The sequence below is a fragment of the Rhinopithecus roxellana genome, chromosome 7, assembly GCF_007565055.1.
Source record: "Rhinopithecus roxellana isolate Shanxi Qingling chromosome 7, ASM756505v1, whole genome shotgun sequence".
NCBI lineage: Eukaryota > Metazoa > Chordata > Mammalia > Primates > Cercopithecidae > Rhinopithecus > Rhinopithecus roxellana.
The window spans coordinates 55163780-55188868 of record NC_044555.1 but is presented as its reverse complement, the minus strand read 5'-3'; positions in this window follow the sequence as shown (position 1 = coordinate 55188868).

Genomic DNA, 25089 nt, shown 5'->3' with positions numbered 1-25089 from the left:
TTCAGTGAGATAAATCAGAAAGCAGTTTCACAGATAACTTCTTTCTAGCTTTTATATGGAGATATTTCATTTTTTTCCTACATGCCACAAAGGGCTCCAAAACGTCCCTTCACAGATTCTACAAAGAGAGTGCTTCCAATGTGCTAAATCAAAAGAAAAGTTTAACTCTGTGTTATGAATCCACAGATCATGAATCATTTTCCCAGATACCTTCTTTCTAGTTTTTATCTGGAGATATTCAATTTTTTCCAATAGACCCCAATAGGCCTCTAAATGTCTCTTGGCAGATTCTACAAAAAGAGTGTTTCCACCCACCTGAATCAATCGAAAGATTTAACTCTGTGAGATGAATCCACACATCACAAATCAGTTTCACAGATAGACTCTTTCTACTTTTTATGTGGGGATATTGCTTTTTTTCCCCACAGGCCACAATAGGCTCCCAATTGTCCCTTCACAGATTCTACAAAAAAGCAACTCCAACCTGCTGAATCAAAAGAAAAGTTTGACTCTGTGTGATGATCCTCACATCACCAAGCTGTTTCAGAGATAACATCTTTCTAGTTTTTAACTAGAGAGATTTGCTTTATCCTCATAGACCTCAATGGGCTTTGAAATGTCCATTTGCAGATTCTACAAAGTGTTTTCAACCAGCTGAATCAAAAGAAATGTCCGTCTCAGTGAGATAAAACCACATGTCACAAAGCCATTTCACAGATAGCTTATTTCTAGAATTTATGTGGGGAAATTGCGTTTTTCCCCACAGGCCACAATGGGATCCAAAATGTTTCTTTTTCATATCATACAAAAAGATGGTTTCCAAACTCAAAAATCAAAAGAATGGATTCATTCTGTGAGTTGAATTCACAAATGACAAAGCAGTTTCACAGATAGCTTCTTTCTACTTTTTATCTGGGGATATTCAGATTTTCCTGATAGGCATCAATGGGCTCCTAAAAGCTCCTTCACGTATTTTGCAAGATGAGTGTTTTTAACTTTCTGAATTAAAAGAAAGGTGTAACTCTGTGATGTGAAACCACACATCACAAAGCAGTTTCACAGATAGCTTCTTTCTAGCTTTTGTAAGGGGATATTTGTTTTTTTTCCATAGGCCACAAAGGGCTCCTAAATATCTTTACACAGATTCTACAAAAACAGTGCTTCCAACCTGCTGAATCAAAAAATGTTTCAAATCTATGCAATGAATACACACATCACCAAGCAGTTTCACAGACAGCTTCCTTCTAGTTTTTATCTGGAGATACTTGGTTTTCAACCCCAGGCATCAATGTGGTCCCGAAGGTCACTTAGTAGATTCTACAATGGAGTGTTTCCAACCAGCTGAATCAATGGAAAGGCTTAACTCTGTGAGATGAATCCACATATGAGAAAACAGACTTACAGATAGCTTCCTTCTACTTTTTATCTGGGGATTTTCAGTTTTTCCCAATAGGCCTCAATGGGCTCCCAAATGTCCCCATGGAGAGTCTACAAAAAGAGTGATTCCAACCTGCTGAATCAAAAGAAAGTTTTAACTCTGTGAGATGAATCCACACATCCCAAAGAGGTTTCACAGATAGCTTCTACCTAGCTTTTCTGTGAGGATATTCCTTTTTTCCCCATATGCCTCAATGGGTTATGAAAAGTCCCTTCTCAGATTCTACAAAAAGAGTGTTTCCAACGGCCTGAATCCAGAGAAAGCTCTATCCCTGTAAGATGAATCCACACATCAAAAAGCAGGCTCACAGACAGCTTCTTTTTAGTTTTTCTTGGGCATCTTTTTTTTTTTCCGTAGGCCTCAGTAGGCTCCAAAATGTCCCTTTGCTGATACTATAAAAACAGTGTTGCCAAACTGTTGAATCAACAGAATGGTTTAACTATATGAGATGCATCCATACATTACAAAGCAGTTTCACAGATAGCTTCTTTCTTGTTTTTATCTGGGGATACTCTGTTTTTGGCATAGGCCTCAATTGGCTCCCAAATGTCACTTCATAGTTTCTTCAAAAAGAATGTTTCCAACCTCCTGAATCAAAAGAAAGGTTTACTTCTGTGAGATGAATCCACACATCACCAAACAGTTTCGCTTCCAGCTTCTTTGTTGTATTTATCTGGGGATTTTTGGTTTTTCCCAATAGGCCTAAATGGGCTCCCAAATGTCCCTTCAAAGATTCTACAAGAAGAGTGTTTCCAACCTGTTGAATCAAAAGAAAGTTTTCACTTTCTGGGATGAATCCAAAAATTTCAGAGTAGTTTCACAGATAGCCTCTTTCTAGTTTTTATCTGGGAATATTTGCTGTTTATTTTATAGGCTCCAATTGGCTTACTAATATCCCTTTGCAGATTCTACCAAAAGAGTGTTTCCAACCTGTTGAGATAACAGAAAGATTTAACCTTGTGAGATAAACCCACGCATTACAAAGCAGTTTCAAAGATAGTTTCTTTCTTGTTTTTATCTGCAGATATTGTTTTTTTCCCCATAGGCCTCAATAAGTTTACAAATGTCCCTTCACGGATTTTACAAAACAAGTGTTTCTAACCTTCTGAATCAAAAGAAAAGTTTAACTCTTTCAGATGAATCCACACATCTCAAAGAAATTTTCACAGATAACCTCTTTATAATTTTTATCTAGGGATATAAGGGTTTTCCCCATAAACCTCAATGGACTCCCAAATTTCCCTTCAGATTCTACAAAAAGAGTGTTCACAATCTGCTGAATCAAAAGGAAGTTTTAACTCTGTGAGATGAATCCACCTATCACCATGCAGTTTCACAAATTATTCTTTCTAGTTTGTATCTGAAGCTGCAGTTTCCCCCATAGGTCTCAATGGCTGCTTAAATGTCCCTTCACAGATTCTAGAAAAAGAGTGTTTCCAACCTGTTGAAGCAATACAAAGTTTTAACCCTTTGAGATTAGTCCACATATGATCATGCAGTTTCACATATAGTTTTTTTCTAGTTTTTCTCTGAGAATATTTGGTTTTACCCACAGGCTTCAAAGGATTCCCCAATGTCCAGTGGCAGATTTTGCAAACACAATGTTTCCAAACTGCTGAATCAAAAGAAAGATATATCTCTGTGAGATGAATCCACACTTCATCAAGCCATTTCACAGACGACTTCTTTTTAGTTTTTACCTGGGGATTTTTTGCTTCTTCCCCATAAGGCCTCAATTAGTTCCTAAATGTCCCTTCAAAGGTGCTACGAAAAGTGTGTTTCCAACCTGCCCAATAAAAAGAAAGGTTTCACTCAGTGAAATGAATTTACACATGCCCAAACAGTCTCACAGATAGTTTATTTCTAGTTCATATCTGTGGATATTCCGTTTTTCCTTATGGGCACAAATGGGCTCCCATATGTCCCTTTACAGATTGTACAAAAATAGTATTCCAACGTGCTGAATCAAAAGAAAGGTTTCACATTGTGAGACGAATCCACACATCACCAAGCAGTTAAACAAATAGGTTCTTTCTAATCTTTATCTGGGATATTTGTTTTTTCCTCATAGGCCTCAATGGGCTTCAAAATATCCCTTCACAGGTTCTACAAAAAGAGTGTTTCAAAACTTCTAAATTAAAAGAAAGCTTAAACACAGTGAGTGGAATGTATACATCACCAGGGAGTTTCACATATAACTTTCTTCTAGTTTTTATCTGGGGATATTTGGTTTTTCCCCATAAGCCTCAAAGGGCTCCTAATGTCCCTTGGCAGATTCTACAAAACAAGTGTTTCCAACCTGCTGAATCAAACGAAAGGTTTATCTCTGTGACATGAATCCACACATCACCAAGCACTTTAAAGTATTGATTCTTTCTCGTTTTTATCTGAAGATACTTGTTTTTTTCTCATAGGCCTCAGTGGACTCCTAAATGTCCCTTCACAGATTCTACAAAAACAGTGTTTCCAACCTCCTGAATAAAACAGAAGTTTTATCTCTCTGAGTTGAATCCACACACAACCAAGCAGCTTCACAGATGGCTTCTTTCTAGTTTTTATCTGGTGATATTTAGTTTTTCCCAGTAGGCCTCAATAGGCTCCCAAATGTCCCTTCACAGATTCTACATAAACAGTGTTTCCAACCACCTGAATCCAAAGAAAAATTTCACTCTGTGAGATAAACCTACACATCACCAAGCAATTTCACCAATAGCCCCTTTCTAGTTTTATTCTAAGGATATTCTGTTTTTTTTTTTTTTTTTTGATAGATCACTGTGAGCTCCCAAATGTTCCTTCACCAAGCAGCTTCACAGATAGCTTCTTTCTGTTTTTTATCTGCGGATTTTCACTTTTTCCCCACAGACCTCAATGGGCTCCCTAATGTCCCTTTGGAAAATCTACAAAAAGATGGCTTCCAATCATCTGATTGCAAAGAAAGTTTTAACATTGTGAGATTAATCCACACATCACCAAGCAGTTTCTGCAACAGTTTCTTTCCACTGTTTATGTAGGGATATTTATTTTTTCTCCACAGGCCTCAACAAGCTCCCAAATGTCCCTTTGCAGATTCTACAAAAAGAGTGTTTCCAATCTGCTGAATCAAAAGAAAGGTTTAACTCTGTGTGTTGAATCCATGCATCACAAAACACTTTCACAGACAGCTTCTTGTTTTTATCTGGAAATATTCCATTTTTCCCTGTAGGCTTCAATGGCCTACAAAATGACTCTTCAAAGATTCTAAAAAACAGTGTTTCCAACCTGCTGAATCCCGAGAGACATTTAAACCTGTAATGTGAATCCACCCATTATAACACAGTTTTACAGATTGTTTCTTTGTAGTGTTTATCTGGGGATATTCATTTTTTCCCCATAGGCCTCAAAGGGGTCCCAAATGTCCCTTTGTAGATTCTATAGAAAAAGTGTTTCCAACCTACCAAATGAAAAGAAAGTTTTAATTCTGTGAGATGAATCCACACATCACAAAGCATTTGATAGATAGCTTCTTTCTAGTGTTTTTCTGGGGATATTTTGTTTTACCCCATAGGACTTAATGGGCTCTCAAAATGCCCCTTCATAGATTCTAAAAAAAAAAAAAGGTGCTTTCAACCTGTTGAATCAAAAGGCAGGTTTAGCTCTGTCAGATGAAACCACACATGATAAAGCAGTTTCACAGACAGCTTCTTTCTAGTTTTTATGTGGGGATATACTTTTTTCACATTTGCCGCAAAGATCTGCCAAATATCCCTTTGCAGATTCTACAAAAAGAATGTTTCCAACCAGTTGAATCAAATGAAAGGCGTCACTCTGTGAGATGAATTTTCACTTCACAAAATAGTTTAACAGATAACTTCTTTCTTGTTTTCATCTTGGGATATTTGGTTTTTCATTATAGGCTACTATGGGCTACCTGATGTACCTTTGCATATTCTACAAAAAGATTGTTTCCAACCTGCTGAGTCAAAAAAAAATGTTTTAACTCTGTGAAATGAATCCACACATCACCAAGCAGCTTCACAGATGGCTTGTTTCTATTTTATATCTGGGGATATTCGGTTTTTCCCCAATAGGCCTAAATGGGTTCCAAATATTTCTTTGCAGATACTACAAAAAGAGTGTTTCCAACCCACTGAATCAAAAGTAACTTTTAACTTTGTGAGATAAATACACACATCACAAAGCAGTTTCTCAGATAGCTTGTTTCTAGTTTTTATCTTGGGATACTTTTTTTTCCCAATAGACTTCAATGGGCTCCCAACTCTTCTTTTCCAGATAGTAGAAAGGATATTTTCCAACCTGTTGAATCAAAAGAAAGGGTTAACTCTGTGACGTGAATCCACACATCACCAAGCAGTTTAACATATAGCTTTTTTCACTTTCAGATGAATTCACATATCATAATTAAGTTTCACAGAGAGTTTCTTTAGAGTTTTTATCTAGGGAAATTCGGTTTTTCCTTTTAAGGCTCAACGGGCTCCCAAATGTCCCTTTGCAGTTTTACAAAAAGAGTGTTTCCAACACGGTGAATCAAAAGAAAGGTTTAACTCTGCGAGATAAATCCACACATCACAAAGCAGTTTCACAGATAGCTTCTTTTTATTTTTTATCTGGGGATATTTGGATTTTCCTCATAGGCCTCTCTGGGCTCCCAGGTGTTCCTACGTAGATTCTACAAAAAGAGTGTTTTCCAACTGCTGAATCAAAAGAAAGGTTTAATTCTCCGAGATGAATCCACACAGCACAAAGCAGTTTCACAGATAGCTTCTTTCTGGTTTTCATATATGGATATTTTGTTTTATTTTGTAGGACTCAATGGGATCCCAAATGTCCCTGTGCAGATTCTATGAAAAGAGTGTTTCCAACCTGCTGAATCAAAATGGTGTTTGACTCTGTGCGATGAATACACACATCACAAAGCAGTTTCACAGATAGATTATTTTTAATTTTTATCTAAGGATTTTGGTTTCCTCCCATACACCCATAAGTGCTCCCAAATGTCCTGTTACCGCTTCTACAAAAAGAATGTTCCCAACCAGTTGAACCAAAGGATAAGTTTAACTCTGTTAGATGAATCCACACATCACAAAGAAGTTTCACAGATACCTTCTTTAAAGTTTCCACCTTAGGATATTGGCTTTCTCTTCTTAGGCCTCAGTGGGATTTCCCATGCCTATTTGCAGATTCTAAAAAGACACAGTCTCCAACTTGTTGATTCAAAAGAAACGTTTTAGTCTGTGAGATGAATCCACACATCACCAAGCAGTTTCACGGATAACTTCTTTCTAGTTTTTATCTGGGGATATTTGGTTTTACCCTTTAGGGCTCAAGGTCTCCCAAATGTCCCTTTCCAGATTCTACAAAAAGAGTGTTTCCATCCCGCTGAATCAAAAGAGAGTTTTAACTCTGTTAGATAAACCACACATCACAAAGCAGTTTCACAGATAGCTTCTTTCTACTTTTTATCAGGGGATATTCTGTTATAGGCCTTAGTGGGCTCTGAAATGTCCCTTCACGGATTCTACAAAAAGAGTGTTTCCAACCAGCTGAATCAAAAACATGTTTTAACTCTGTGAGATGAATCCACCCATCACAAAGCAGTTTCACAGATAGCTTCTTTCCAGCTTTTATCTGGAGATATTTGGTTTTTCCCCATAGGCCCAAATGGGGTCCCAAATGTCCGATCACAGATTCTATGAAAAAAGTATTTCCAAACTCCTAAATCTAAGGAAATATTTAACTCTGTGAGATGAATCCATACGTCACAAAATAGTTTCGTAGATATATTCTTTCTAGTTTTTATCTGGGGATATTCAGTTTTTCCATATAGGCCTCAATTTACCCCCAAATGTCTCTTCACAGATTCTACAAAAAGAGTTTTTTTTTTAACTTGCTGAAATAAAGAAATATTTACCTCTGTGAGATGAATCCACACAACACAAAGCAGTTTCACAGTTTCTTTCTAGTTTTTATCTTGGGATATTCAATTTTTCCCCACAGACCTCAATGTGATCCCAAATATTCCTTCACTGATTCTACAAATAGAGTGTTTCCAAAAAGCTGAATCAATCGAAATTCTTAACTCTGTGAGATGAATCCACACATCACAAAGCAGTCTCAAAGATGGCTTTTATCTGGTTTTTATCTGGGTATATTCTGTTTTCTCTTATAAGCCTCAATGGACTCTCAAATGTCACTTCACAGATTCCACAAAAGTAGTGTTTCCAAACTGCTGAATCAAAGAAATGTTTACTTCTCTGAGTTGAAGCCACACAACACAAAGCAGTTTCACAAATAACGTCTTTCTCTTTTTATTTGGGAATGTTTGGTTTTCCCCATAGGACTCAATGGGATCCCAAATGTCCCTACACAGATTCTATGAAAAGAGTTTCCAACCCACTGAAACTCTGTGAGATGAATCGACAAAGCACAAAGCACTTTGAAAAGTTGCTTCTTTCTAGTTTTCATTAGTGGATCTTTGACTTTTCCCCATAGACCTCAACTGGTTCTCAAATGCCCCTTCACAGATTCTAGAAAAAAAAGGTTTTTAAACATGCTGAATCAAAAGACAGGTTTATCTCTATGAAATGAATCTACACATCACAAATCCATTTCACAGATAGCTTCTTTCTAGTTTTTCTCAAGGGATAAAATGTTTTTCCCCATAGGTCTTGGTGGACACCCAAAAGTCCCTTCGTAGATTCTAGAAAAAGAGTGTTTCCAACCTGCTTCATCAAAAGAAAGATTTAAATCTGTGAGGTGAATCCACACATCACAAAGCAGTTTCACAGATAGCTTATTTCTAGTTTTAGTCCAGGGCTGTTCAGTTTTTTCCCATAGGCACCAATGGGCTTTCAAAGCTCCCTTCCCATATTCTATACAAAAAATGTCTCCAACCAGATGAATCAAATGAAAGGTTTAACTTTGTGAGGTGAATCCACACATCACAAAGCAATTTAAGAGAGAATTTCTTCGTACTTTTTATCTGGGGATGTTGGATTTTTCCCATATGAGGCATAACAGATAGCTTTTTCCTACTTTTTATCTGGGGATGTTGGTTTTTTTCCCATATACCTCAATGTGATCTCAAATGTCCCTTCACAGATTCTACAAAAAGAATGTTTCCAACCTGTTGGACCAAAAGAAAGATTTAACTATCTGAGGTGAATTTGCACATCACCAAGCAGTTTCACAGATAGCTTCTTTCTAGTTTTCATCTGGGGATATTCGGGTTTTCCCCCATAGGCCTCATATGACATCTGAAATGTTCTTTCATGAATTTTACAAAAAGAGTGTTTCCAACCTCCTGAATCATAAGAAAGGCCTAACTCTGAGATGAATCCACACATCACCAAGCAGTTTCACAGATAGCTTCTTTCAAGTTATTATTTGGGGATATTCTGTTTTTCCCATAGGCCACAATGGTCTCCAAATTGTCCCTTTGCCAATTCTCCAAAAAGAGAATTTCCAACCTGAAAAATCAAAAGAAAGTTTTAACTCTGTGAGATGAATCCACAGATGACAAAGTGTTTTCACAGATAGCATCTTTCTAGTTTTCATCTGGGGACATTCGATTTTTCCCAATAGGCATCTACTGACTCTCAAATGTCCCTTCGCAGATTATACAAAAGAAGTTTTCAACTTGCTGAATCTAAAGAAAGATTACCTGTCAGATGAATCCACACATCATAAATCAGTTTCACAGATAGTTTCTTTCTAGTTTTTATCCGGGGATATTCTTTCTCCAAAGGCCTCAATGGACTCCCAATTGCCCTTCACATATTCTACAAAAATAATGTTTCCAACCTGCTGAATTTAAGAAAGGTTTAATTCTGTGATATGTATCCACACATCACAAAGAAATCTCATGGATAGGTTCTTTCTAGTTTTTATCTGGAGATATTCTCTTTTGCCTTATAAGCCTCAATAAGTTCTCAAATGTTCCTTCACAGATTCTACTAAAACAGTGCTTCCAAACCGCTGAATCCAAAGAAAGTTTTAGCTCTCTGAGGTGAATCCACACAACACAAAGCAGTTTCATAGGTAGCTTCTTTCTGGTTTTTGTCTGGAGATACTCGATTTTTCCCATAGGCCACAAAGCATTTTCAAATGTCCTTTCAGAGATTCTACAAAAAGACTGTTTCCAACCTGCTGAATCAAAAGAAAGTTTTAAGTCTGTGAAAGGAATCCACTCATCACAAAGTAGTTTCACAGATAGCCTCTTCCTCGTTTTTATCTGGGGATAGTCGATTTTTCCCCATAGGCCTCATTGGGTTCAAAAATGTCACTTCGAAGATTCCAGAAAAAGAGGGTTTCTAACCTGTTGAATCAAAAGAATCGATTTGTTTTGTGAGATACATCCACACATCACAAGGCAGTTTAACAGATAGCTTCTTTATGGTTTTTAACTGGAGGTATTCCTTTTTTCCCCATTGGCCCCAATTGTCTTTCAATTGTCCCTCTGCAGATTCTACAAAAAAGTTTTTCCAACGTGCTGAATCAAAAGAAAGATTTAACTCTGTGCGATGAATCCATATATCACAAAGCAGTTTCACAGACAGCAGCTTTCTAGATTTTATGTGATGATATTTTTTTCACAATAGGCTTTGATGCACTCCCAAATATCCCATCACAGATTCTACAATAAAAGTGATTCCAGAGTGATGAATGAAAAGAAATGTTTAATTCAGAGAGATGAATGCACACATCACAAAATGGTTTCTGAGATAGCTTCATTCTAGTTTTTATCCTGGGATGTACGAATTTTTGAAATTGTCCTCAAAGAGCTCCACAATGTACATTTGCAGAATGGAAAAAAACAGTGTTTCCAAACTACTGCATCAAAAGAAAGGTTGAATTCTGAGATGAATGCATGAATCACAAAACAGTTTTTCAGAAAGCTTCTTTCTAGTTTTTATGTGAAGATATCTTCTGTTCCACCAAAGACCTGAATGTGCTCCCAAATATCCCTTTGCAGATTTTACAAAAACAGCATTTTCAAACTGCTGAATGAAAAGAAAGGTTTAACTTTTTGAGATGAATGCACACAGCACTAAGCAGTTTCTCAGATAGCTTCCTTCTAGTTTTTATCCTGGGATTGTCTTTTTATCACCGTTGTCCCCCATGAGCTCTGAAGTATCCATTTGCAGAAGGGACAAAACTGTGTTTCCAAACTGCTGAATCAAAAGAAAGGTATGTTTCTGTGAGATGAATGCAGACATGACAAAGCAGTTTCTCAGACTGCTTCTTTCTAGTTTTCATCTGAAGATATTTTCTTTTTCACCATAGGCCTCAGTGCACTCTGAAATATACCGTCACAGATTCTACAAAAACACTGTTTCCAAACTGCTGAATGAGAAAGAAATTTTTACTTCTGTGAGATGAATGCACACATCACAAGTCCTTTCCTCAGATGCTTTTGTGCTAGTTTTTTTCCTGGGATATTTGATACTTTGCCATTGGCTTCAATGAGCCTCCAAATGTCCATATGTAGAATTGACAAAAACAGTTTTTCCAAACTGCTGAATCAAAGGAAAGGTTTACCTCTGTGAGACAAATGCACGTATCACAAGGAAGTTTCTCAGAAAGCTTCTTTCTAGTATTTATCTGAAGGTATTTTTTATCACCATAGACCTTAATACACTCCCAAATATCTCTTTGTAGATTCTACACAAACAGTGTTTTCAAACAGTTGAATGCAAAGAAAGGTTTCCCTCTGTGAGATGGTTGTACACGTCACAAAGCGATTTCTCACACAGGTTCCTTCTAGTTTTCATCATGAGATATTTACTTTTTCATCACTTGTTTTAATGAGCTCTCTAATATTCATCCACAGAATGGACATAAACAGTGTGTCCAAATATCTGAATCAAAAGAAAGGTTTAACACTGTGAGATGAATGCCCATATTGCAAAGCAGTTTCTCAGAACGCTTCTTTCTAGTTTTTGTTGGAAGATACTTTCTTTTCTACCATGAATCTCAATGTGCTCTCAAATATTGCTCCACAGATTCTACAAAAATAGTGTTCCCAAACTGCTGTATGAAAGGAAAGGTTTAACTGTGTGAGATGAATGCACTCATCACAAAGCGGTTTCTCAGAAAGCTTCTTTCTTGTTTTTTATCTGAAGATATTTTCTTTTACACCATAGGCTTCAATGCATTCCCAAATATTAATTTGCAGGTTCTACAAAAAGATTATTTTCAAACTGCTCAATGAGAAGAAAGATTTAACTCTGTGAGATGAATGTACACATCAGAAGGTGGTTTCTCACATAACTTCCTTCTACTTTTTATGCTGGGATATTCTATTTTTCGCCATTGGCATCAGTGAGCTCCATTATGTCCACTCACAGAAAGGACAAAAACAGTGTTTCCAAACTGCTGAATCAAAAGAAAGTTTTGCCTCTGTGAGATGAATGTACATATCACAAGGCAGTTTCTCAGAAAGCTTCCTTGTAGTTTTTTTCTGAAGATATTTTCTTTTTCACCATAGTCCTCAATGTTCTCCCAAATATCTTTTCGTGGATTCTACAAAAACAGTGTTTCCAACCTGCTGAAGGAAAGGAAAGGTTTAACTCTGTGAGATGAATTCACTCAACACAAAGCATTTTCTCAGATAGCTTCCTTCTAGTTTTTTTTTCTGGGATATTCAATTTTACGCCAATGGACTCAATGAGCTCCCAAATTTCAATTCACAGAATGGACAAAACAGCATTTCCAAACTGCTGAATCAAAAGAATGGTTGAACTATGTGAGATGAATGCACACATCACACATCACAAAGCGGTTTCTCAGAAAATTTCTTTGTAGTTTACTTTGAAGATATTTTGTTTTTCAACATAGGGATCAATGTGTTCCCAAATATCCCTTAGCAGATTCTACAAAAACAGTCTTTCCAAATAGCTGAATGCAAAGAAATTTTACCTCTGTGAGATGAATGCACACATCACAAAGTGGTTTCTCAGACAGCTTCCTTCTAGTTTTTATTGTGAGATATTCATTTTTTAACTTTGGCTTCAATGACCTCCCAAATATTCATGTGTAGAAGGGACAAAAACAGTGTTTCCAAAGTGCTGAATCAAAAGAAATGTTTTACTCTGTGAGATGAATGTCCACATTCCAAAGCAGTTTCTCAGAAAGGTTCTTTCTAGTTTTTATCAGAAGATATTTTCTTTTTCACCATAGGCCTCAATGCACTCTCAAATATGCCTTCACAGATTCTACAAAAACAGTTTTCCAAAATGCAGAATGAAAAGAAAATTTTAACTCTGCAAGATGAATGCAATCATCATACAGCAGTTTCTCAGATAGTTTTCTTCTATATTTATTCTGTGATATTCTATTATTAGCCATTAGCCTCAATAAGCTCTCAAATATCCCTTCACAGCTTCTACAAAAACAGTGTGTCTAAATGGCTGAAATAAAATAAAGGTTTAACTATGTGAGATGAATGCACTCATCACAAAGAGGTTTTGCAGATAGCTTCCTTCTAGTTTTATCATAAGATATTCAATTTTTCATCATTGGCCTCATTGATATCCCAAATGCCCCTTCCCAGAATGGACCAAAACAGTGTTTCCAAACCACAGAATGAAAAGAAAGGTTTAACTCTGGGAGATGAATGCACACATCACAAAGTAATTTCTCAGATAGCTTACTTTTAGTGTCTATCCTGGGATGCTCGCTTTTGTGCCATTCTCCTCAAAGAGCTCCGAAGTGTCCATTTGCAGAATGGACCAGAACGGTGTTTCCAAACTCCTGAATCAAAATAAAGCTTTCACTCTGTGAGGTGAATACACATGTCACAAAGCAGTTTCTCAGAAAGCTTCTTTCTAGTTTTTGTCTGAAGATATTTTCTTTTTCAGTATAGGCCTCACGGTGCTCCAAAATATCCCTTTACAGATTCTACAAAAACAGTGTTTCCAAACTGCTGAATGAAAAGAAAGCTTTACCTCTCTGAGATAAATGTACACTTCACAAAACAGTTTCTCAAATAGCTTCCTTCTAGTTCATATCCTGGGATAACAGCTTTTTCTCCATTGGCATCAAAGAGCTCCCAAGTGTCCATTCGCAGAACGGACCAAGACGGTGTTTCCAAACTGCTTAATCAAAAGTAATGTTTAACTCTGTGAGATGAATGCACACATCAGAAAGCAGTTTCTCAGAAATCTTCTGTCTAGTTTTTATCTGAAGATATTTTCTTTTTCACCATGCCTCAATGTGTTCCCAAATATCCCTTCACAGTTTATACAAAAAAGCATTTTCAAACTGCTGATTGAAAAGAAAAGTTTAATTTTTTGAGAAGAATGGACATATCACAAAGTAGTTTCTCAGACAGCTTCCTTCTCATTTTATGGTGGCACATTAGATTTTTTAACCATTGGCCTCAATGAGTTATCAAATGTGTATTTGCAGAATGGACAAAATAAAAGTGTTTCCAAACTGCTCATTCAAAAGAAAGTTTAAATCTGTGAGATGAATGCACACATCACAAAACAGTTATACAGAAAGCTTCTTTCTAGTTTTTAACTGAAGATATTGTCTTTTTCACCATAGGCCTCAAATAGGTCCCAAGTATCACTTTGCATATTCTACAAAAAGAGTGTTTCCAAACTTCTGAGTGGAAAAAAAAAGTTTAACTCAGAGAGAAGAATGTACACATCACAAAGTGGTTCCTCAGATTCCTTCATGCTAGTTTTTATCCTGGGATATTTTCCTTGTCTCCATTGGCCTCAATGAGCTCCCAAATGTCCATTTGCATTCCACACTGCTGTATGAAACGTTAAGTTTGTGAAATGAATGCCCACATCACACAGGGGTTTTCCAGATAGTTTCCTTCTAGTTTTTGTCCTGGGATATTTGCTATTTTCCCATTGGACTCAATGAGCTCCCAAATTTCCTTTCACAGAACGGACAAAAACAAGGTTTCCAAACTACTGAATCAAAAGAAAGATTGTACACTGTGAGATGAATGCACCCATTACAAAGCATTTTCTCAAAATGTTTCTTTCTTGTTTTCATCTGAAGTTATTTTCTTTTTCACCATAGGCCTCAATGCACTCCCACATATCTCTTCACAGATTGTACAAGAACAGTATTTCTAAACTGCTGAACGAAAAGAAAGGTTTAACTTTGTGAGTGGAATGCATACATCACAAAGTGGTTTCTCAGATTGCTTCCTTCTAGTTTATATCGTGGGATATTCGATTTTTGGCCATTGACCTCTTTGAGCTCCCAAACGTCCATTCACACAATGGATAAAAACAGTGTTTCAAAAACTACTGCATCAAAAGAAAGCTTTAACTCAGTGAGGTGAATGGACACATCACAAAGTAGTTTCTCTGAAAGCTTCTTTCTAGTTTTTATCTGAAAATATTTTCCTTTTCACCACAGGCTGCAATGTGCTCCCAAATATCCCATCACAGATTCTGCAAAAACAGTGTCTCCAAACATCTGAATCAAAAGAAAAGTTTAACTCTGTGAGATGAATGAAAACATCACAAAGTAGTTTCTTGGAAAGTTTCTTTCTAGTTTTTACCTGAGGATATTTTGTTTTTCACCATAGGCCTCAACGTACTCCCAAAAATGCCTTTGCAGATTCTACAAAAACAGTGTTTCCAAACTGCTGAATGAAAGCAAATGTTTCATTCTGGAGATGAGTGGACACAGCACAAAGAGTTTCCTCAGATAAAGCCTTCTAATTTTTATCCTTGTATATTCAATTTTTCATCATTGGCCTCAATGAACTCCCAATATCCATTCTCAGAATGGACATAAACAGTGCTTCCAAATAGCTGACTAAAAAGGAAGGTCTAAGTCTGTGAGACAAATGCACACATCACAAAGCAATTTCTCAGAAAGCTTCTTACTAGTTTTTATTTAAGACATTTTCTTTTTCACCATAGGCCTCAATGCACTCCCAAATATCCCTTCACAGATACTGCAAAAACATTGTTTCCAAACTGCTGAACGAATTGAAAGGTTTACCTCTGTGAGATAAATACACACATCACAAAGCATTTCCTTAGATAGCTTCCTCTGGTTTTTATCCTGGGATATTCATGGTTTTGCCATTGGCCTGAATGAGCTCCCAAATGTCCATTCACACTATGGACAAAAACAGTGTTTCTAAAATACTGAATCAAAAGAAAATTTTACCTCTGTGAGTTGAATGCACACATCATAAAGAGTTTGCTGAGAAGCTTCCTTATAGTTTTCATCCTTGGATATTTTATTTTTCTGGATTGGCCTAAATGAGCTCCCAAATGTGCATTTGCAGAATGGACAAAAACAGTGTTTTCAAACTGCTGCATCAAAAATAAGGTTTAACTCTGTGATATGTAAGGACACAACACAAAGTGGTTTATCAGAATGCTTCTTTCTAGTTTTAATATGCAGCTATTTCCTTTTACACCATAGTCCTCAATGCACTCCCAAATATATCTTCGCATATTTTACAAAAACAGTGTTTCCAAACTGCTGAATGAAAAGAAAGTTTTACCTCTCTGAAATGAATGAACACTTAACAAAGCAGTTTCTCAGATAGCTTAATTCTAGTTTTTATGCTGATATAATAGCTTTTTCTCCACTGGTGTCAATGAGCTCCCCAATGTGCATTCGCAGAATGGACAAAAACAGTCTTTCCAAACTGCTGAATCAAAAGAAAAGTTTGCATCTGTGACACGAATGCACTCACCCCAAAGCGGTTTCTCAGAAAGCTTCTTTCTGTTGTTTCATATGAAGATATTTCCTTTTCAACCATAAGCCTCAATGTGCTCCCAAATATCCCTTTGCAGATTCTACAAAAGCAGGGTTTCCAAATTGGTGAATGAAAAGAACGAGTTAACTCTGTGTGGTGAATGCTCACATCCAAAGCGGTTTCTCAGATAGCTTCCTCTTACTTTTTATCCTGGTGTATTCATTGTTTTGCTTTTGCCCTCAATGAGCTCCAAAATGTCCATTCGCAGAATGGACAAAAACAATGCTTCCAAACTGCTGAATAAAAATAAAGGTTTAATGGGATGAATGGACACATTACAAAGCAGTTTCTCTGAAAGTTTCTTCCTAGTTTTTATCTGAAGTTTTCTTTTTCACCATAGGCCTCAATATGCTCCCAAATATCCCTTCGTACGTTGAACAAAAACAGTATTTCCAAAGTGCTGAATGAAAAGAAAGGTTTAACTCTACAAGATGAATGCCCACATCACAAAGCAGTTTCTCAGAAAGATTCTCTCTAGTTTTTATCTGAATATATTTTCTTTTTCATCACAGGCCTCAATGCACTCCCAAATATCCCTTTGCAGATTCTACAAAAACAGTGTTTTAAAACTGCTGAATGAAAAGAAAGTTTTAAATTTTTGAGATGGTGACACACAAGACAAAACGGGTTCTCAGATAGTTTCCTTCTAGTTTTTATCCTGGAACATTCAATTTTTCATCATTGGCCTCAACGAGCTCCAAAATATCCCTTCACAGATTATACAATAACAGTACTTCCAAGCTGCTAATGAAAAGAAAAGTATATCTCTGAGAGATGAATGCATACATCACAAAGCAGTTTCACAGATAGCTTCCTTCTGATTTTTATAGTGAGATATTCGATTTTTCACCATTGGCCTCAATTAGCTTCCAAATGTCCAATCGCTAAATGGACAAAACAGTTTTTCCATACTTCTCAATCAAAAAACTGGTTTAATTCTGTTAGATGAATGCACACATTATAAAATATTATTTCAGAAAATTTCTTTCTAGTTTGTATCTGAAGTTATTTTCCTTTTTATCATAGTACCCAAAGTGCTCTCAACTATGCCTTTGCAGGTTGTACAAAAACACTTTATCCAAACTGTTAAATGAAAAGGAAAGTTTAACTCTGTCAGAGGAATGCATGCATCACAAGGCAGTTTCTCAAGTAGCTTCCTTCCTGTTTTTATCATGGGATATTCTATTTTTTGCCATTGGCCTCTATGAGCTCCCAAATGTCCATTCACAGAATGGACAAAAACAGTGTTTCCAAACTGCTGAAACAGAAGAAAAGTTTAACACTGTGAGATGAATGCACACATCCCAAAGAAGTTTCTCAGAAAGTTTCCTTCCAGTTATCATCTGATGATAGTTTTTCACCATATGCCTCAGTGTGCTCCAAAATATCACTACATAGATTCTAAAAAACTGTATTTTCAAGCTGCTGATTGAAAAGAAAGCTTTTGGTTTTTGAAATAAATGCACACATCACAAAATGGTTTCCTTCTAGTTTTTATCATGGAGCATTCAATTTTTTGCTTCCTTCTAGTTTTTATCATGGGGTATTCAATTTTTTGCTATAGGTCTCAATGGGCTTCCAAATGTCCATTCGCAGAATGAACAAAAACAGTGTTTCCAACCTGTTGAATCAAAAGAAAGGTGTAACTCTGTGTGATCAATGCACACATTACAAAGCAGTTTCTCAGAAACATTCTCTTAATTTTTATCTGAAGATATTTTCTTTCTCACCAGAGCCTCAATACACTCCCAAATAACCCTTCACAGATTCTACAAAAAGAGTGTTTCCAAACTGCTGAATGAAAAGAATGTTTTAAGTCTGTGAGATGAATGCACACTACACAAAGCAGTTTCTAAAAAGCTTCCTGCTAGTTTTTATCCTGGTAGAATCGCTTTTTCGCCATTGGCCTCAATGAGCTCCCAAATGTAAATTGGCAGAATGGACATAAACAGTGTTTCCAAACTGCTGAATCAAAATAAAGTTTTAACTCTGTGAGATGAATGCCCACATCACAAATAAGTTTCTCAGATAGCTTCTATTTCTAGTTTTTATCTGAACATATTTTCTTTTTCACCATAGCTCTAATGTGCTCCCAAATACTCCTTTGCAGATTCTACCAAAACACTGTTTCCAAACGGCTGAAAGAAATGAAAGGTTTAACTCTGTGAAATGAATGCACTCATCAAAAAGAGGTTTCTCAGATAGGATCCTTCCTGTTTTTATACTGGTATTTTCACTTTTTTGCCTTTGGCCTCAATGAGCTCTGAAATGTCTTTTTACAGAATGGACAAAAAAAGTGTTTACATTCTGCTAAATCATAAGAAAAGTTTAACTCTATGAGATGAACGCACACATCAAAAAGCAGTTTCTCAGAAGGTATCTTTCTAGTTTTCATCTGACGATATTTTCTTTTTTACCATAGGCCTCAATGCACTCCCAAATATCCCTTCACTGATTCTAGAAAAACTGTTTTTTCAAACCTCTGAAGGAAAAGAAAGGTTAAGACTTTCGAGACAAATGCCTACATCACAAACAATTTCTCAGAAAGCTACTTTCTAATTTTTATGTAAAATGTTGTCATTTACAGCATCCACCCCAATGTGCTCCAAAATGTCCCTTCCCAGATTCTACATAAACAGTATTTCCAAACTACTGAATGAAAGAAAGGTTTAACTCCACACGATGAATGCACCTATCACAAAGCATTGCTGAGATAACGTCCTTCTAATTTTTATTGTGGGATATTCAATTTTTCGATATTGGCCTCAATGAGCTCCCAAATGTCCATTCGCAGAAAGGACAAAAACAGTGTTTCCAAACTGCTGCATTGAAAGAAAGGTTTAACACTGTGATGAAAGAACACATCATAAAGCAGTTTCTATGCAAGGTTCTTTCTAGTTTTTATCTGAAGATATTTCCGTTCTCACCATAGGTCTCAATGCACTCCCAGTATCGCTTCACAGATTCTATAAAAAGAGTGTTTCCAAACTGCTGAATGAAAAGAATGGTTTAATTCTGCAAGATGAATGTACACATCACAAAGCGGTTTCTCACTTAGCTTCCTTCTGTTTTTTTCTTGGTATATTCCCTTTTTCATCTCTGGCCTCAATGAGTTCCCTAATGTCCTTTTGGCAGAAAGGACAAAAACAGTGTTTCCAAACTGCTGAATAAAAAGAAAAATTTAAATCTGTGAGCTGAATGCCCACGTCACAAATAAATTCTCCGAAAGTATTTTTTAGTCTTTACCTGAAGTTATTTTCTTTCTCCCCATAGGTTTCTACACTCTATCAACAATACCTTCACAGATTCTACAAAAACAGTGTTTTCAAACTGCTGAATGAAAAGAAAGTTTTAACTTTTCAATGAACACACACACCCCGAAGCAGTTTTTCAGATAAATTCCTTCTAGTTTTTATCCTGGAATATTCCATTTTTCATCATTGCCCTCAATAAGCTCAAAAATATCCCTTCACACATTCTTGAAAACAGTACTTCCAAGCTGTTGAATGAAAAGAAAGGTTTAACTCTGCCAGATGAATGCACACATCACAACGTGGTTTCTCAGATAGCTTCCTTCTAGTTTTTATAGTGGGGTATTCGATTTTTTGCCATTGTCCTCAATTAGCTCCAAAATGGACAAAAACAGTGTTGCCAAACTGCTGAAACAAAAGAATTGTTTAATTCTGTGAGATGAATGCACACATCACAAAATATTTTCTCAGAAATTTTCCTTCTAGTTTTTATCTGAAGTTATTTTCCTTTTCACAATAGGACTCAATGCGATCTCATATATCCATTTACAGGTTGTACAAAAACTGTGTTTCCAATCTACTGAATGAAAAGAAAAGTTTAACTCTGTCAGAGGAATGCAAAAATCACAAAGAGGTTTCTCATATAGCTTCATTCTAGTTTTTATCCCAGCATATTTGCTTTTTTGCCTTTGGTCTCAATGAGCTCCCAAAAGTCCATTTGCAGAATGACAAAAGCAGTGTTTCCAAACTGCTGATTCAGAAGAAAGGCTTAACTCTGTGAGATGAATGCACACAACACAAGGCAGTTTCTCAGAAAGCTTCTTCCTATTTTTTATCTGAAGATATTTTATTTTTCACCATAGGCCTCAATACGCTCCCAAATATCCGTTTGCAGATTCTACAAAAGCACTGTTTCCAACCTGTTAAATGAAAGGAAAGGTTTAACTCTGAGACATGAATGCATACATCACAAGGTGGTTTCACAGATAGCTTTCTTGCAGTTTTTATCATGAGATAATCGATTTTTCACATTTGTCTTCAATGAGTCTGAAAATGTCCATTTGCAGAATGGACAAAAGCAGTGTTTCCAACAGCTAAATAAAAAGAAAGGTTTAACTCTGTGAGATGAATGTGCACATCACAAAGCAGTTTCTCAGAAAGCTTCTTTCTAGTTTTTATCTGAAGATATTTTCTTTTTCAGCATAGGCCTCAATGTGCTCCCAAATATCCATTTGCAGATTCTACAGAAACAGTGTTTTCAAACTGCTGAAAGAATAGAAAGGTTTAAATTTTGGGGATGAATTCACACATCCCAAAGTAGATTCTTAGTTAGCTTCCTTCTAGTTTTTATCCTGGGAAATTCCATTTTTCATAATTGGCCTCAATGAGCTCCTAAATTTCCATGCAGAGAATGGACAAAAATAGTGTTTCCAAACATCTGAATCAAAAGAAGTGCTTATTGGGATGAATGGGCACATCACAAAGGAGTTTCTCAGAAAGTTTCTTTCTAGTTTATATCTGAAGATTTATCCTTTTTCACCATAGGCCTCAATGCACTGCCAAATATCCCTGTGCAGACACTACAAAAACACTGTTTCCAAACCACTGAATGTAAAGAAAGGTTTAATGCTGTGAGATGAATGCACACATCTCAAAGAGGTTTCTCAGATAGCTTCCTTCTTGTTTTTATCCTGGTATATTCATTTTTTCGCCTTTAGCCTCAATGAGTTCCAAAAAGTCCGTTTGCAGAATGCACAAAACCAATGTTTCCAATCTGCTGATTCCAAAGAAATGTTTAATGTTGTGGGATTAATGCACACATTACAAAGCAGCTTCTCACAAAGCTTCTTTCTAACTTTTATCTGAAGTTATTTTCTTTTTCACCGTAGGCCTCAATGCCCTCCCAAATATCCCTTCTTTGCAGATACTACAAAAATAGTGTTTCCAAACTGTTGAATGAAAGGAAAGGTTTAACTCTGACACATGAATGTACACATCACAAAGCAGTTTTGCAGATAGCTTTTCTGCAGATTTTGTCATGAGATATTCGATTTTTGCTGTTGGTATCAATGAGCTCCAAAATGTCCATTCACAGAATAGACAAAAACAGTGTTTCCAAACAGCTGAATAAGAAGAAAGGTTTAACTCTGTGAGATGAATGTGCACATCACAAAGAAGTTTCTCAGAAAGATTCTTTCTACTTTTTATCTGAATATACTTTCTTTTTTACCATAGGCTGAAGGGGTGGCTTGCCTCTACACACCTGTGAGTGTTTCTCGTTAGGTGGAACGAGAGACTTGAGAAAAGAAATGAGACACAGAGACAAAGTATAGAGAAAGAAAAAGTGGGCCCAGGGAACAGGCGCTCAGCATACGGAGGACCCACGCCAGCACCAGTCTCTGAGTTCCCTCAGTATTTATTAATCATTATCTTTACCATCTTAGAAAAAGAGAATGACAGGATAGTAGGATTATCATAGGGAGAAGGTCAGCAGTAAGACATATGAATAAAGATCTCTGTGACATAAGTTTAAGGAAAAGTGCTGTGCCTTGATATGCCTATGTAAACATCTCCATAAACCATTTTAGTGCATAAAGAGCAGCATTGCCCTAGCGAGTCCCACCTTTTGCCCTAAGGCAGTTTTCTCCTTTGTCAGTAAACAGAACATACAATTGGGTTTTACACCGAGGTGTTCCATTGCCCAGGGACGGGCAGGAGACAGATGTTTTTCTCTATCTCAACTGCCAAGAGGCTGTCTTTCCTCTTATACTAGTCCTCCTCAGCACAGACCCTTCATGGGTGTCAGGCTGGGGGACGATCAGGTCTTTCCCTTCCCACGACGCCATATTTCAGACTATCACATGGGGAGAAACCTTGGACAATACCTAGCTTTCCTAGGCAGAGGTCCCTGTGACCTTTAGAAGTGTACATGTCCCTGGGTACTTGAGATTAAGAGAATGGTGATGACTTTTAACCAGCATACTGCCTTCAGGCACTTGTTTAACAAAACACACCCTGCACAGCCCAAAATCCTTTAAACCTTGAGTCACCACAGCACATGTCTCTTGCAAAAACAAGGTTGGAGGTAGGGACACAGATTAACAGCATCTCAAATACAGAACAAAATGGAATCTCTTGTGTCTACTTCTTTCTATATAGACACAGTAACAGTCTGATCTCCCTTTCTTTTCCCCACAATAGGCCTCAATGCCCTCCCAAATATTCCTTAGCAGATACTAAAAGCACAGGATTTCGAAACTGCTGAATGGAAAGTAAAGTTTAACTCTGTGAGATGAATGCACACATCACAAAGAGGTTTCTCAGATAGCTTCTTTCTAGTTTTTATCCTGGGATATTCGCTTTTTCACCATTGGTCTCAATGAGCTGCCAAATGTAAATTGACAGTGTGGACAAAAACAGTGTTTTCAAACTGCAGAATCAGAAGAAAGGTTTAACTCTGTGAGATGAATGCACACATCACAAAGCAGTTTCTCAGAAGTCTTCTCTCTAAACTTTATCAGAAGACATTTTGTTTATCACCATAGACCACAATGCTCTCTCAAATATCCGTTCACAGATACTACAAAAACAGTGCATCAAAACTGCTGAAAGAAAAAAAAAGGTTTAACTATGCCAGATGAACGCACACATCACAAAGCGGTTTCACAGATAGCTTCCATCTAGTTTTTATCTGGGGATATTCGTTTTTTCCCACATAAGCCACAATGGACTGCCAAATGTCCCTTTGCAGATTCTACAAAAAGAGTGTTTCCAAACTGCTGAATCAAAGGAAAGGGTTAACTCTGTGAGATGAATCGATATTTTACCAAGCAGTTTCACAGATAGATACTTTCTAGTTTTTATCTAGGCATATCATTTTTTCCCCATAGGCCACAATGGGCTCCCAATTGTCCCTTCACAGATTCTACAAAAAAAGTAACTCCGACCTGTTGAATCAAAAGAAAGGTTTAATTCTGTGAGATGATCCTCACATCACCAAGCAGTTTCACAGATAACTTCTTTCTAGTTTTTATCTAGAGAGATTCCATTTTTCCTCATAGACTTCAATGGGCTTTGAAATCTCCATTTGCAGATTCTACAAAAAAAGTGTTTTCAACCTACTGAATCAAAAGAAAGCTTTGAATTCTGTGAGATGAATTCACACATCACAAAGCAAAATTGCTTTGTGAAACTACAGATCGATTCTTGCTAGTTTTTGTCTGAGGATGTTCTGTTTTTTTTTTTCATAGGCTTCACTGGGCTCCCAAATGTCCCTTCACACATTCTACAAAAAGAGGGTATCCAATCTGCTGAATCAAAAGAAAGCTTTAACTCTGTAAGATGAATCCCCACATCAGCAAAACTGTTTCACATTTAGTTTCTCTGTAGTTTTTATCTGGTGATATTCAGATTTTTCCCCTAGGCCTCGGGCTCCCAAATGTTCCTTCAAATATTATACAAAAAGAGTGTCTTCCACCTGCTGAATCAAAAGAAAATTTTAACTCTGTGAGTTGAATCCAAACATCCCCAAGCCTCTTTGCAAATATCTTCTTTCTAGTTTTATCTGGAAATAGTTGGTTTCACTACATAGGTCTCAATGGGCTCACTAATATCCCTTGTAGATTCTACAAAAAGAGTGTTTCCAACATGCTGAACCAAAACAAAATTTTACCTATGTTAGGTGAATCCACAAAACACCAAACTGTTTCACGGATTGTTTCTTTCTAGCTCTTATCTAAAGATATTTGTTTTTTTTCCATAAGCCTCAAGAGGATCTGAAACATATTTTCACAGATTCTACAAAAAGAGTGTTTCAAACCTGCTAAATCACAAGAAAGGTGTTTCTCTGTGAGATGAAACCATACATCACAAAGCGCTTTCACAGATACCTGGTTTCCAGTTTTTATCTGGGGATTTTTGGTTTTTCTTCCTAGGCCACAATGGACTTCTAAATGTCCATTCACAGGCACTACAAAAAGAGTGTTTACAACCTGCTGAATCACAAGAAAGTTTTAACTCTGTGAGGTGAATCCACATATTACCAAGCCGTTCCACAGATGGCTTCATCCTAGCTTTTATCCGGATATATTTGGTTTTTTCCCATAAGCCTCAATGCCTCCAAAATGTCTTTTTGCAGATTCTACAAAAAAAAGGGTTTCAAACCTGCTAAATCAAAAAAAAAGTGTTTCTCTGTGAGATGAATCCACACATCACAAAACAATTTCACAGGTAGCTTCTTTCTAGTTTTATCTGGGGATATTTGGTTTTTCTTCATATGCCACAGTCGTTCCAAAATGCCTTTTTGCAGCTTCTAGAAATGGAGTGTTTCCAACCTACTGGAAGAAAATAAAGGTGTTACTCCGTGAGATGAATCCACACATCAGAAAACAGTTTCACAGATACCTTCTTTCTAGTATTTATCTGAAGATACTTGGTATTTTTTTTTTATATGCCTCAAAGGGCTCCCAAATGTCCCTTCACAGATTCTACAAAATGAGTGTTCCCAATCTGCTGTATCAAAAGAAAATTTTAACTCTGTAGATGAATGCAAACATCTCCAAGCAGTTTCACAGATAGTTTCATTCTAGTTTTATCTGGGAATATTCGGTTTTTCCCCTTATTCCTCAAGGGACTTTCAAATGTCCCTT